The sequence below is a fragment of the Hyperolius riggenbachi genome, chromosome 6 (assembly GCF_040937935.1).
Source record: "Hyperolius riggenbachi isolate aHypRig1 chromosome 6, aHypRig1.pri, whole genome shotgun sequence".
Taxonomy (NCBI): domain Eukaryota; kingdom Metazoa; phylum Chordata; class Amphibia; order Anura; family Hyperoliidae; genus Hyperolius; species Hyperolius riggenbachi.
The window spans coordinates 379,245,464-379,259,677 of NC_090651.1; positions in this window are offsets into that span (position 1 = coordinate 379,245,464).

Sequence of the window (14,214 nt, forward strand, 5' to 3'; positions counted from 1 at the left end):
TCTTCTCTTCTATAACAGATAGGTCATAGCATCTGAACTCACAGTTATGGCAACAATGGAATACCAACAGTTTCTTGCAAAGGAAAGCAATAGAGAATGACACCTCCAAGTCTCTGGAAAGGGGTTTTGCCCAAAGAAGCACCAGAAAATCCAGAGATGTCAAATTCCAAAAATCACAGTAAATCATTAAAGTGGACCCACATTAAAAAATGAACAACTGAAAGTTGGCTGCATGAAAGCCCACTAGAGGGCGCTCCGGAGGCGTTCTTACGATCGCCTCCGGCGGCCAGAAGTAACACGGAAGGCCGCAATAAGCGGCCTTCCGTGTTTCGCTTACCTCGTCGCCATGGCGACGAGCGGAGTGACGTCATGGACGTCAGCCGACGTCCTGACGTCAGCCGCCTCCGATCCAGCCCTTAGCACTGGCCGGAACTGTTTGTTCCGGCTACGCTGGGCTCGGGCGGCTGGGGGGACCCTCTTTCGCCGCTGCACGCGGCGGATCGCCGCGCTGCAGCGGCGATCAGGCAGCACACGCGGCTGGCAAAGTGCCGGCTGCGTGTGCTGCTTTTTATTTCATTAAAATCGGCCCAGCAGGGCCTGAGCGGCAGCCTCTGGCGGTGTTGGACGAGCTGAGCTCGTCCAGACCGCTCAGCTGGTTAAGCTCAGAAGTAATGGCTGCCACCTGTATAGCCCTAGTTATGAACAGAGAAGGGTGAAAAGCATGCCCTGAAATGCTCATAGGCTTGAAGGAGTGTTTATTTATCTTTGTATGTGTCAGATTGGTGCAACTAAATATTTTGAATTAAAAAAATGTTTGGTTTGGGTTTAAGTGCACTTTAAATGACAAATGTTTGTACATTCTGCTATAATCAAACTCAGATAAACATTTAAGGTAATTTCCCCTAACATTGGCCAGTGTTAATCTAAGTAGTAGGCCGGCAGTTGGAGCTCATACATAAAACAGTATTTGTAATCCACAAGGAGCTTCACTCAAGGGAGCAGTAGCAGGAAGATGACACAAGCTGGAACTGCGTTGCATACAGTGTTGCCAACTCATCCCTTTAATTACTGACACATCTAAGTTATACAGGTTCTAGGGCTATTTGCACATAATCAGTGCCTTAACTGCATCTACCTAGCCACAAAACCTGTATAATTCATATGTGTCAGTAATTAAAGGGATGAGTTGGCAACACTGGTTGCATAAGACCCTGGGAGGCCTGTCCATGTGAAAGTTACAATCTAACAGGAATCACTCACTCAAAGCTGGCTCTGAATCTGCAGGGAACTGCTATGCAGACAGATAAGCATACCAATAAACTGGATTTGCTATCAGTCGGTCACTGTAGCAATAAAGTAGCTTGCTTACAGTTTCTTCAGATGAGGCAGAATGAAGCAGCCATGTGAAGTAATCTGTCACACTGCTTCAGAAAAGATGCAGTCACAGGACACTGTGGAGGAAGGATTTCCACCTCACAGATAGCTCAGCTTTGCAGATCATTTTAGTGGAAAATACAAATAATTACACAGATGTGTGCATCAATCTTGAAAGAGGAACAAACAAGGAAGAAAAAGGGACAGAGGGACTGGGTTCCAGGTTCTGAGATGTGTATTATCATCTATAGCAATAACAAGATAAGGCAAGAAAATGCTTGTGTTTTGGATCACTTTTATTCTCCCATCATACTTTTTTCACATTATAAAATACATACTTATCTGCCTTTTCCTTGTCTGCTGGGTTTTAGATAAAATGGGGCCCTGGGTAAAAGTTATCACAGGGCTCCCCTGACCACCCCCAACACAGCGGAATTCGATCCCCCCATTCTTAGTACTCAGTACAACATCCTTTTCCAGTTATAACAGCTTTTAAACGTGAAGCATAGCTTGACACAAGTGTCTTGCAGCGATCTACGGGTATCTTAGCCCATTCTTCATGGGCAAAAGCCTCCAGTTCAGTCACATTCTTAGGGTTGCGCGCTGCAACTGCTTTCTTTAAGTCCCACCAGAGGTTCTCAATCGGATTTAAAGGGACTCTGAGCAGTGCAGAAACTATGAAAAGATGCATGTCATTTTAAAGCTCTCTTTCTCCTCTTTCCAATGATATATAAACCACCTCCCTACGCCTTTTAGTTTTCACTATTTTCGCGATCGAAATTGCCACGGCCGCGATTTCAATCCCGAAAATAGAGAAAACTAAAAGGCGTAGGGCGACGATTTAGGGGTCGTCAGAAAGAGGAGAAAGAGAGCTTTAAAATGATATCCATCTTTCCATAGTTACATTGTATTACACAGGGCGACTTTTTCCTAAAGTCAGCAGCTCCATTCTGCTGAAAAAGTCGCCCTGTGTAATACAATGTACCTATGGAAAGATGGATATCATTTTAAAGCTCTCTTCCTCCTCTTTCTGACGACCCCTAAATCGTCGCCCTACGCCTTTAGTTTTCTCTATTTTCACGATCGAAATCGTGGCCGCGGCAATTATCGATCTCGAAAAAAGCGAAAACTAAAAGGCGTAGGGAGACGGTTTATATATCATTGGAAAGAGGAGAAAGAGAGCTTTAAAATGACATGCATCTTCCCATAGTTTCTGCACTGCTCGGAGTCCCTTTAAGTCTGGTGACTGGCCACTCCAAAATGTTCCGGACTTCAATCTGCATCCATGCTCTAGTGGACTTGGAGGTATGCTTGGATCATTGTCCTGTTGAAAGGTCCAACGTCTCCCAAGCCTCAGGTTTGTGATGGACTGCATAACATTTTCATCCAATATCTCCTGGTACTGAAGATAATTCATGGTACCTTGCACACGCTGAAGCTTCCCTGTACCTGCAGAAGCAAAACAGTCCCAAAGCATGATTGACCCCCCGCCATGCTTCACAGTAGGCAAGGTGTTATTTTCTTCATAGGCCTTGTTCTTCCTCCTACAAACATAGCGTTAATCCATGGGCCCAAACGGTTCTAATTTTGTTTCATCAGTCCACAGAACACTATCCCAAAACTTTTGTGGTTTGTCCACATGACTTTGGCATACTGCAGTCGACTCTTCTTATTCTTTGGAGACAGGAAGGGGGTGCGCCTGGGAGTTCTGGCATGGAGGCCTTCATTACGCAGCATGCGCCTTATTGTCTGAGCTGAAACTTCAGTACCCGCATCTGACAAATCTTTTTTCAGTTCCTCAGCAGTCACACGGGGACTTTTCTCCACTTTGCGCTTCAGGTAGCACACAACAATCGAAGTCAGCATCTTCTTTCTGCCACGACCAGGTAGCTTTTCAGCAGTGCCCTTTCAACAGTGCTTGAATTTGCGAATGACGCTTCCTATGGTGTCTTTTGGTATTTTTAACATCTTTGCATTCTTATAGCCATTGCCCTTCCTGTGAAGAGAAATCACCTCTTCTCTTGTCTTCCTGGACCATTCTCTTGACTTCACTTCATGTTTATAAACACACCAGTAAATGTCTAGAAGGAGCTAGCTGAGTATCACAGTCATTTTAAATCTGTCCAATTGGTGCTTATTATGCTTGATTGCTGCTCGTTAACATCCACAAGTGTTTTCAATACCTGATCGAAAACACTTGAATGAACCTGTTTTTAAGAATGGTAGTCTTTAAGGGGTTCATTGTGTCAATGAAGAAATCACAACAAAAAACATTTAATACTGTATTACAAAAACAATTGATGTCCTTTTAGTTGCATTTGGTTCTTTAAAAATTCCTTGTAAGATTTCATTCTGAACACAATTACAAATGTACACTAAATTCCCTAAAAACCTTTACAGCATTGGGGGTTGAATAATTTTGAACACAACTGTAGGTGCTGACTTACTGAACAGACAGACCCAAGAATTGAACCCAGGTCTCCTGTGTCAGAGGCAGAGCCCTTAACCATTACACTTAGCCGGAATGAAGAGTCGCTACTGCAACAGGATGGTGGTAGGTAAATTGTCACGCTTGGAGGTGTAATCTCCACAGTCAGCATGCAACACATAAGCTGACGTGAAGGAGGTACACACACCAGCACAAGGAATCAGGATATCCCCAGTTTAGTGGAGGAGAGGACTGACTCCAATAGGAGATTGTGGTGCACAGAGCCGGTGCAGATCCGAACAGCCACAAACAACACTTTCGTAATAACGTCTCAGCGCAAAGTAGCGCTGAGCGCATAAACCAGGACTGAGGAGATCAGGACAGGTAGACAGAATGAACGCTTGCTTAACTAGCCACTACTTAGTGACAGCAAGCGTCCACAACAAGACAGACTGGAATGAGGCAGCCAATGCGTTTGCAGCAATGGCGTGCCTCACAAAGACAGGACAGGATAGTCAGGAAATAGCAGGATCAAGATAGATGAACGTAACACAGATAAATATACAATAAGTATGATTTCCTAGCGTATTACAATTACAGCTATCAATGAAACTATTTGTAACGTCTGACTAACATATGTATATATCGGCAATGAACCGATATATGACATAAGCAGGAACTCTGACTAAGACTGGAGTAATACAGGGAACAGGACTCAGAAGGATTCGCTATCTCTTCGCAGAGATGAACGCAATCCACAAACAGGACCAGGAACAGGATACTACCTCAGCACGGGAGCTCACGATACGCGCAAACTACCAAAGCGTGCTGGAAGGCTGACTGACTGAACACAGGAAATAAACAGTTCGTGTACGTATATATCAGCGACACTGATGTATCAACGTAACACGAATACAAAGAAAATAACAAAATGCGCAAGTATGCGTATATATTGGCGATGAACCAATATATGACACAAGACAAGCAGAGTAACAACTTCTAGAACAAGAGCAGAACTAGGAGGACTCGCTGACCCCTTCGCAGGAGTCAGCGCAGTCCACACCGACTAGGAACGAGGTGGGGCACGGGCAGAGTAACAGACAGAATCTGAGACTATGGTAGCCCATCAAGCATTGCAGGAAGCAGTTCTTTATACTGAGGTCATCCAATGGGAGCAGACCTGCAGATTCCCACACAAGTGAATGGTAATTAATCACAGGCTGACAGCAGGAAAAGGCAAACAATGATATGCAGCCTGCAGGAAAGGGATTGCCCCTCCATTGCAGCAGACAATGTTTGTTTACACAAAAGCATATTAAACTGTCATTAACTTCAGAGCGACTGCAGATGGAATCAGGAACTAGTTTAAGTGCAAACCAAACTATGCAAGAAAATGCATGTAATGACATCAGAACTGCTTGGGTTACAATACCACTGCCGCCAGCAGTAAACGCTGCAGACATGATCATAACATAAATATTTACCTCGCTGCTGTTCGGGGGGTCACAGCGCTGGATTGCCAGGACACCGCCTCCTGAGGTAAGTATCCCCCAGAGGTTTTTTTTTTTCGTTACAGGTTTTCTTTAAATTTTACAGTGCCACATCAATCCCACACGCAGACAGCCTGTTTCGGACTTTTGGTCCTCCTCAGTCATGGCAGGGATTGATACAGCTCTATGCCAGAGGTGCCCGCGCTTTCTCGGCTTGTGAGATACTTTAGGGCTTGTTTACACTACGGACGTTTTTGCCCTTTTTTCAAGCACCGGCGATTTTCAAAATCACCCTAAAAACACTTGTTCAATGACTCCCTATGAAGTTCACATCTGAGCCGTTCCTTTCCAATTCGCTCAGCAAAGCGCTGCCTGTAAAATTTTTGAGGCGATTTTGCCTCAATGGAAGGTATAGGAAAAAACGCAAACGCTCACAAAATTGCTTTGTGCAGCGATTGCATTCGTGTTTTTAAGAATAAATACATTGTATTTACCCTTCTCCAGGTCTAGTTCACTTCCTGACTTGCATCAAGGAGTGAATTTAAAAATCACTCTGGAAAACCGCTTGGAAAATCGCTTTTAGCAAAAACGCAGCGCGCAGTGGCGCACCGGGATGGGTAAAAAAAAAACGCCGCACAAAATCGCAAAGCGCTTGCGTTTGCAATTATGACTTTAGATGTGAATGAGGCCTAAAAAACTAGCAAGTCAAAATTATCTACCTATATTAATTTTAGGAGCGCACTTGTATATACGGAAAATGTAGTGCGGTCAGGATCTGTACCATGAAGTCCTTCGCAATCTCCGGGTAAATCGCGATCTACCTAATGGGCACCCCTGCTCTCTGGGATAGGTCTTGGATAATTCTGGGTGAAAGCCTGGCTTAAAGAGACACTGAAGCAAGACTAAATCTCGCTTCAGCTCTCATATATAGCAGGGGCACGTGTGCCCCTGCTAAAACGCCGCTATCCCGCGGCTAAACGGGGGTCCCTTCACCCCCAACCCACCCCCCGCAAAAGATGGTCGGCAAGTTGGTCGTAGAAATATTCTTCCTGGAGGCAGGGCTAACGGCTGCAGCCCTGCCTCCAGTCGCGTCTATCAGACGCGCATCGCCGCCTCTCCCCCGCCCCTCTCAGTGAAGGAAGACTGAGAGGGGCGGGGGAGAGGCGGAGGTACGCGCTGACAGACGCGCGTGGGGCAGGGCTGCGGCGGTTAGCCCTGCCCCAATGCGGAAGCGCTCCCCCGCATTACGGAGGGGGTTTGGGGGGACAGGGACCCCCGTTAAGCCGCGGGATAGCGGCGTTTTAGCAGGGGCACACGTGCCCCTGCTATATATGAGGTCTGAAGCGAGATCTATTCTCGCTTCAGACTCTCTTTAAGGGGCATAAATAGATAATTTGCATATTCAGTAGCCATGCATTGTGGGTAACCACAGATGATCACTTAAAGCTGAATTATCACAAATTCAGTCTCTTTAAGTCCCCTATACTCTCCTTGTGGTTTGCATCACCCCGAGCTGCTTGGATACTCTGTTGTACTGGTCCAAGCCCTATCCCATAGAGCCATATCAATCCCTGCCATGCATTGAGGAGAACCAAAAGTCTGAAACAGGCTGTCTGCATGTTGGGTTAATAAAAATGGGTAGACAATAAAAAAAACATGCACAGGAAAGCTGAGCTAGTCACTGAGGGAGTGCAAGTAGCCAGTACAATAGCTGTAAATCCAATGAGCAGAAAAGGGGCCTTGCACATCCCTAGATAAAACTTCACTTTTATTCGTAGCAAGTAAAAATGGCATACATTACATGTCCATATAGCACAGAGAGAGGTACAGGCAGGTCGGGAGGTCGACAGCCGTTTTGCACCGTTACATTCTGTGGCGCATCGTCAGGACAGGTCCTGACGAAGCGCCACAGCATGTAATGGCGCAAAACGGCTGTCGACCTGCTGCGGGGCATTGACACCCTCCGCAAGAACACACAGGACATGGTAAATGACTTGTTTCAATGGAATAGCCAGCAACTGCGGGTGCTGGATGTGTCCACTGAGGAGGACACCGGCTCATCTGACTCACGTCGAGGGGAACCAGAGACTGAAGATCCTGACCGTACAGAGGTTGTGCATCCTGAGGGCCCTGCATCAATGGCTACGCAGGAGAATGTCAGTGTGGACCCCGATCTCTGAGTTTCTCCGAGTACTCGCCCGGAACCGGCCAGTACTGGAATGTCCATTTGTGCTGACCCAGTAATGCAGCTGGCATTACAAAAGCTGATGGACACTGACCTGGAAAAGTACCTGCAGTACATGCAAGCGCGAGAGGAGCGCCAGACTGCAGAAGCGTAAGAGGAACGGGAGCGGCAAGCAGCTGCTACAGAACGGGAGCGGCAAGCGGCTGCTACAGAACGCAAGCATGAACTGAACATGACCAAGGTTCAACAGGCCAGCCGGAGTTCACCGCCCAGCCTCCCTGCTGAAGGAGCTGCATCACCCGTAAGTGCAAAATTTAAATTTGCTAATATTGAAAAAGACACTGACATTGACTTGTTTTTGCTGTCTTTTGAAAAAGCATGCTGTCAGTAACGTCTGTACCAAGACCAGTGGGCCAGACATCTGACACCTTTGCTGCGCTACAAAGCACTTGATGCTTTCGCAGAGTTACCTGCGGAAAAAGAAAATGATTCTGCAGGTATAAAAGACGCTATCATTACTAAATACCAGCTGACGCCAGAAGCTTATTGCTAAAAGTTCAGGTGCTGACAGAAAAAATCTTCTGACTCTTATCGAGATGTGGTCAGCAGTCTACTCACCACACTCCGCCAGTGGACTCTAGGCCTCACCAAAGGGTCTTATGATATCCTGGAGGACTTGATAGTCCTAGAGCAGTTTCTGAACATTTGCCCTGCTGATGTACGACAGTTTGTGCTGGAGCGCAAGCCTGCGTCAGCAACTGTCGCTGCAGACCTCGCCAAAACCTTTGCGACTACCCGGGTGCTTGACACACGCAGGACTGCACCATCTAGCTGGAGAGGAGGTCAGCCCAATACCCTGGCAGACTCTCCTGCCCCTGTGAGCCGTCCGCCACAGAGGCCACCCAGCGCAGCTGCTGCGCTCAGGCCTGCAGCACCTGAGGGGGTCACCTGTCACTACTGCTGCCAGCCCGGACACATGAAATTTGACTGTCCGGAGCGGAGGCAGACACCATCGGCACCTGGATCACCTGTACCTCACCCACGGCAGGTGCAACCAGCCAGCGAACCACAGCCTGGATCATCAGATTTTGTTCTGTTTGCCCGCGAAAAGGAAATCCGCGACCGAACCGACCAGCAGCAGCCTGTTAGAGTGAACGACAAGGTTGTCACCGGATTCAGAGACACCGGAGCCGACATCGCGTTAGTTCACTCACACCTTGTGCCAAAGGAGAGCATCAGCTCCAGCCGATCCCTTGCCCTTACTGGAGTAGAGGGCACCCTGTTACACATAGCCCAAGCGAGAGTGAAGCTCGACTGGGGGGTGGGGGTTCAAGAAAGGGTTGTTGGGGTTGTGAAGGATCTCCCAGTCCCTGTGTTGCTGGGGACTGATTTGGGCAAGCTTGTGTCCTATTACGAACCTGCCACAACCCCCTTGTCGCTCACAGAAGGAGACGGACTCTCCACCCACCACCAGGTACTTTACACACTTGGGGGAGCACCAGGGGGAGGTGGGTTGAATGTGCCCAGTTCAAGGGTACCGGATTCAATAGTGCCTGCTTCAAAGGTACCTGAGTTTGATGTACAAACTGTCTGTTTTGATGAAGATGTAACTGTACCTGTGTTTAATGTACAAACTGTCTGTAACGAAAATGTTTCTGTACCTGTCACTGTCATTAATGCATGTGTCAATGATGTGAAGAATGTCAATTGTTGTAATGCTAATGCTGTGCCTGTACTAGCAGTCACCCAGGGTGCTGCAAGGATTGTGGGCTCAGTACCGAACTCCTCGTTCAGTACTGACCCCAGCGGTGAGACCTTTCAGCCGCTGACTTAATGTGACATGAGCCAGCTGTTTGAAACTGAGAGTGCTGTATTCACAGCAGCGTTACAAAGTGACCCAAGCCTGGAGGCGCTCAGGCAGCAAGCCTCTAAGCCCCTCGCAAACGGGGCCGCTTTCAAGGTGTACTGGGAAGGTGGGAGACTGTACAGCAAGGCTGTGCAGCCCACTACCGGTAGATCACATGTGAATACCAAATGGCTTGTGGTCCCGAGTGCGTTCAGGGGACATGTGCTGAAATCCGCACATGGTAATCCTCTGATAGGGCACTCAGGTGTCCGCAAGACACTTGCCTGTATTCCGAAACAGTTCATCCCAGGATGAACAGGGATGTAGCAAGACACTGCAAAGCATGTGCCGTCTGTCAGGAGCTCGGAAGGTCCAGGGATTCCCGCGGGGTTCCCTTAGGTCTACAGCCACTTAGCAGGGAACCCCTGCGTGGGCTGACTGTTGACCTACCCAACCTACTGCCCGTTGTCAGCAGTCCGGGCAGACGCCACATCCGAACGCAGTGGCGCAAACGCCCTGTCCAGAACGGTCCATGTTGGGTCAAACCTGAGGGCAGTGGACAGCGACCTGTCCAGGTGAACCGAGCCGCAGGCTCCAATGGGTTATCCCGCCGTGCCGGTAGCTCGAGACCCCTCAGCCAGATTAGCGGCAACGCCACACATCTTGCGGGTGTGTGTCTAGCCTCTGTCAAAGGGGGGGGGGGGCTGTCACGGACGATTGCCTGGCCGCAGATGGCGTCTGTGAACCGCCCGTGAAAAAATGCGATCGCAATCGATTTTCTGCACCGATTGCGATTAAGATAGCCACAGACAGTCAATTCAGATTCTATCTGCAGTCAATCTGGGCTCTCTCTTTCTCTCAGCAGAGAAATAGCAGTAACTTAGGTGCAGGATGTCTTTTGATTTGCTAATGAACAGGAACAACGCTTGTGTCCAAGAGGCTAGTGTTTACTTTTAATTACCTCAGGACACAAGGTCTGCACTCTGGCAGGACCTCAGATAGGTGTCAAATTGCTCCACCATTTGGTGAGCCCAGCCAAGGGAGCTTCCCTCACAGTTGGGGGCCAGACTGGCTGGCTCCAGCAGGGGCAGATTGAAATGCATGTGTTATATGATTTTTTGCATATTTACGGAATACCGTAAAAAGGATAGTTATGAGAGCGGTATCATTGGATTTGTAAAGTCGTGCTGAATCTTTTGATACCAGTCTAGAGGGGCAAGGGGCCCTCTACAACCAAGTTATTAAACTTCTCAGGAACTGGACCCCCTACCCTAATCAAGTCTGATGTCATAGGAATTTCATCATCTGAGGAATATTAATCTGTTATCAGCGCAAATGTGGCATTTATCAGTATTGAATTACAGTGTTTTATAAGTTTAAACCTAAATCTCCCTCGGAGGGAATGAACTGTGATTAATTTGTAGTAAAGAGGGGGCAAGCGTTGCCACACCCCCAAACCAGCTTCATTAAAAGCACATTGCCAGTAGGCGGACCTCAGTCCTCCAAATTCCATCTTCACAAGAGCCTGCTGCTGCTAACCAGAGGACCATGTGGCAGTGGCGTACCTAGGCCATTTAACACCCGGTGCTGGGTATTATAAGACCCCCCCCCCCCAAAAAAAAAGGACAGAGTGCAGCAAACTACGTGTGCCACGGCAGGTAATGCCAGTTATAGGTGCCCCTAGTATAGGTAATATAGTTGCCCCAGTATATGTAATAAAATTGCCCCAAGTATAGTTAGCTAGAATAGTTGCCACCAGTATAGGTAGCTATTATAGTTGCCCCCACCCCAGTATAGTTGTCTGTAGTATAGTTGCCCCAGTATAGGTAGCTATTATAGTTGCCCCCAGTATAGGTAATATAGTTGCCCTAGTATACTTGCCCCCAGTGTAGCTAGTATAGTTGCCCCAGTATAGCTTCCCCCAGTGTAGCTAGCGTAGTTGCCCCCAGTGTAATTATCATAGTTGCCCCCAGTGTAGCCAGCATAGTTGCCCCCAGTGTAGTTATCATAGTTGCCTCTAGTGTAGCCAGCATAGTTGCCCCCTTTGTAGCCAGCATAGTTGCCCCCAGTGTAGCCAGCATAGTTGCCCCCAGTGTAGCCAGCATAGTTGCCCCCTTTGTAGCCAGCATAGTTGCCCCCAGTGTAGCCAGCATAGTTGCCCCCTTTGTAGCCAGCATAGTTGCCCCCTTTGTAGCCAGCATAGTTGCCCCCACTGTAGCCAGCATAGTTGCCCCCTTTGTAGCCAGCATAGTTGCCCCCTTTGTAGCCAGCATAGTTGCCCCCTTTGTAGCCAGCATAGTTGCCCCCAGTGTAGCCAGCATAGTTGCCCCCTTTGTAGCCAGCATAGTTGCCCCCAGTGTAGCCAGCATAGTTGCCCCCAGTGTAGCTAGCATAGTTGCCCCCTTTGTAGCCAGCATAGTTGCCCCCTTTGTAGCCAGCATAGTTGCCCGCTTTGTAGCCAGCATAGTTGCCTGCTTTGTAGCCAGCATAGTTGCCCCCAGTGTAGCCAGTATAGTTGCCCCCTTTGTAGCCAGCATAGTTGCCCCCAGTGTAGCCAGCATATTTGCCCCCAGTGTAGCCAGCATAGTTGCCCCCTTTGTAGCCAGCATAGTTGCCCCCAGTGTAGCCAGCATAGTTGCCCCCATTTGCATAGTTGCCCCCAGTGTAGCCTGAATAGTTGCCCCAGGACTCCAAGAGGGGAAGAAACGCTAGAAGGAGGGGCTTGAGGGCAGCGGCGGGGAGGGGGGCCAGAACCCCCCCACTCCCTCACCTGGGTCCCCTCCTTCTGCTCTCTCCCCCTCCAGAATAGCGGCAGCAAGGAGTGGGCGGGCGGAGGATTACTCACCTCACTTCCGCGTTCCAAGCGCTGGCAGCGTCCCCTCGTTACAAGTCTCCGCCTTCAATGCCGCCCACTGTGCTTCCTGATTGAAGGAAGCACAGTGGGCGGCATTGAAGGCGGAGACCTGTGACGAGGGGACGCTGCCAGCGCTTGGAACGCGGAAGTAAGGTGAGTAATCCTCCGCCCGCCCACTCCTTGCTGCCGCTATTCTGGAGGGGGAGAGAGCAGAAGGAGGGGACCCAGTTGAGGGAGTGGGGGGGGGTCCTGGCCCCCCTCCCCCCGCTGCCCTCAAGCCCCTCCTTCTAGCGTTTCTTCCCCCTCCTTCCTGCTCTGCCGCTGTAGGAGCCAGGGGGGCTTGGCGACACCTCCTTGCCTGTCCATCACCCGGTGCGCCACGCCCCCCTGCGCCCAATGATAGGAACGCCACTGCCATGTGGTTAGTGGCCATCTTGTCTGAACTTTGGTCCTGAACTGAAACATAGGAACTTTACAAGTTTTCCCAGAAAGGACATAATTCCACGAGCCTAAGTATCCGTTTTCTTCCCTTTTATTTTTTATACTGTGTTATCATTTGTCTCTATAATTGTTGATTTTAACAATTTTCTGTAGATATTAATTATTCATATTGCATATTTAAAGAGACACTGAAGCGAAAAAAAAATATGATATAGTGAATTGGTTGTGTACTATGAATAAATACTAGAAGATTAGCAGCAAAGAAAATATTCTCATACTTTTATTTTCAGGTATATAGTGTTTTTTCTAACATTGCATTATTCTATAATATGTGCAGATTACACAACACTCAGCATTCAAAATGAGTCTTTCAGAGCAGTCTGTGAAGTAATGACCTCTCCTCTAGCAGAGGAAAAGTAAATAGTCCAGGAACAGTTGAGATAATAAAAGTCAGATAACAGCCCTCTCCACCACTAACTTAGTCGGAGAGCTTAATGGCTTGTTTGCATAGAGATAACAACTGGAGTTTCTCAACTCTTCCTGTACTGGAAACAATTACACTGATGTATCTGATCTTAATGTTTTATTTCTTAGCTGTGCTACACATACAAATCATAATATCATCATTTTTTTCGCTTTAGTGTCTCTTTAACCACTTCAGGACCACAGTCTTTTCGCCCCTTAAGGACCAGAGCCTTTTTCTCCATTCAGACCACTGCAGCTTTCACGGTTTATTGCTCGGTCATACAACCTACCACCTAAATGAATTTTACCTCCTTTTCTTGTCACTAATACAGCTTTCTTTTGCTGCTATTTGATTGCTGCTGCGAGTTTTAGTTTTTATTATATTCATCAAAAAAGACATGAATTTTGGCAAAAAAAATGACTTTTTTAACTTGCTGTGCTGACATTTTTCAAATAAAGTAACATTTCCTATACATTTGAGCGCGAAAGTTATTCTGCTACATGTCTTTGATAAAAAAAAAACATTCAGTGTATATTTATTGGATTGGGTAAAAGTTATAGCGTTTACAAACTATGGTGCCAAAAGTGAATTTTCCCATTTTCAAGCATCTCTGACTTTTCTGCGCACCTGTCAGGTTTCATAAGGGGCTAAAATTCCAGGATAGTACAAATACCCCCCAAATGACCCCATTTTGGAAAGAAGACATCCCAAAGTATTCAGTGAGAGGCATGGTGAGTTCATAGAAGATTTTATTTTTTGTCACAAGTTAGCGGAAAATTACACTTTCTGACAAAAAAAAGAAAAAAAAAAGTTTCCATTTCTTCTAACTTGCGACAAAAAAAAAATGAAATCTGCCACAGACTCACTATGCTCCTCTCTGAATACCTTTAAGTGTCTACTTTCCAAAATGGGGTCATTTGTGGGGTGTGTTCACTGTCCTGGCATTTTGGGGGGTGCCTAATTGTAAGCACCCCTGTAAAGCCTAAAGATGCTCATTGGACTTTTGGCCCCTTAGCGCAGTTAGGCTGCAAAAAAGTGCCACACATGTGGTATTGCCGTACTCAGGAGAAGTAGTATAATGTGTTTTGGGGTGTATTTTTACACATACCCATGCTGGGTGGGAGAAATAT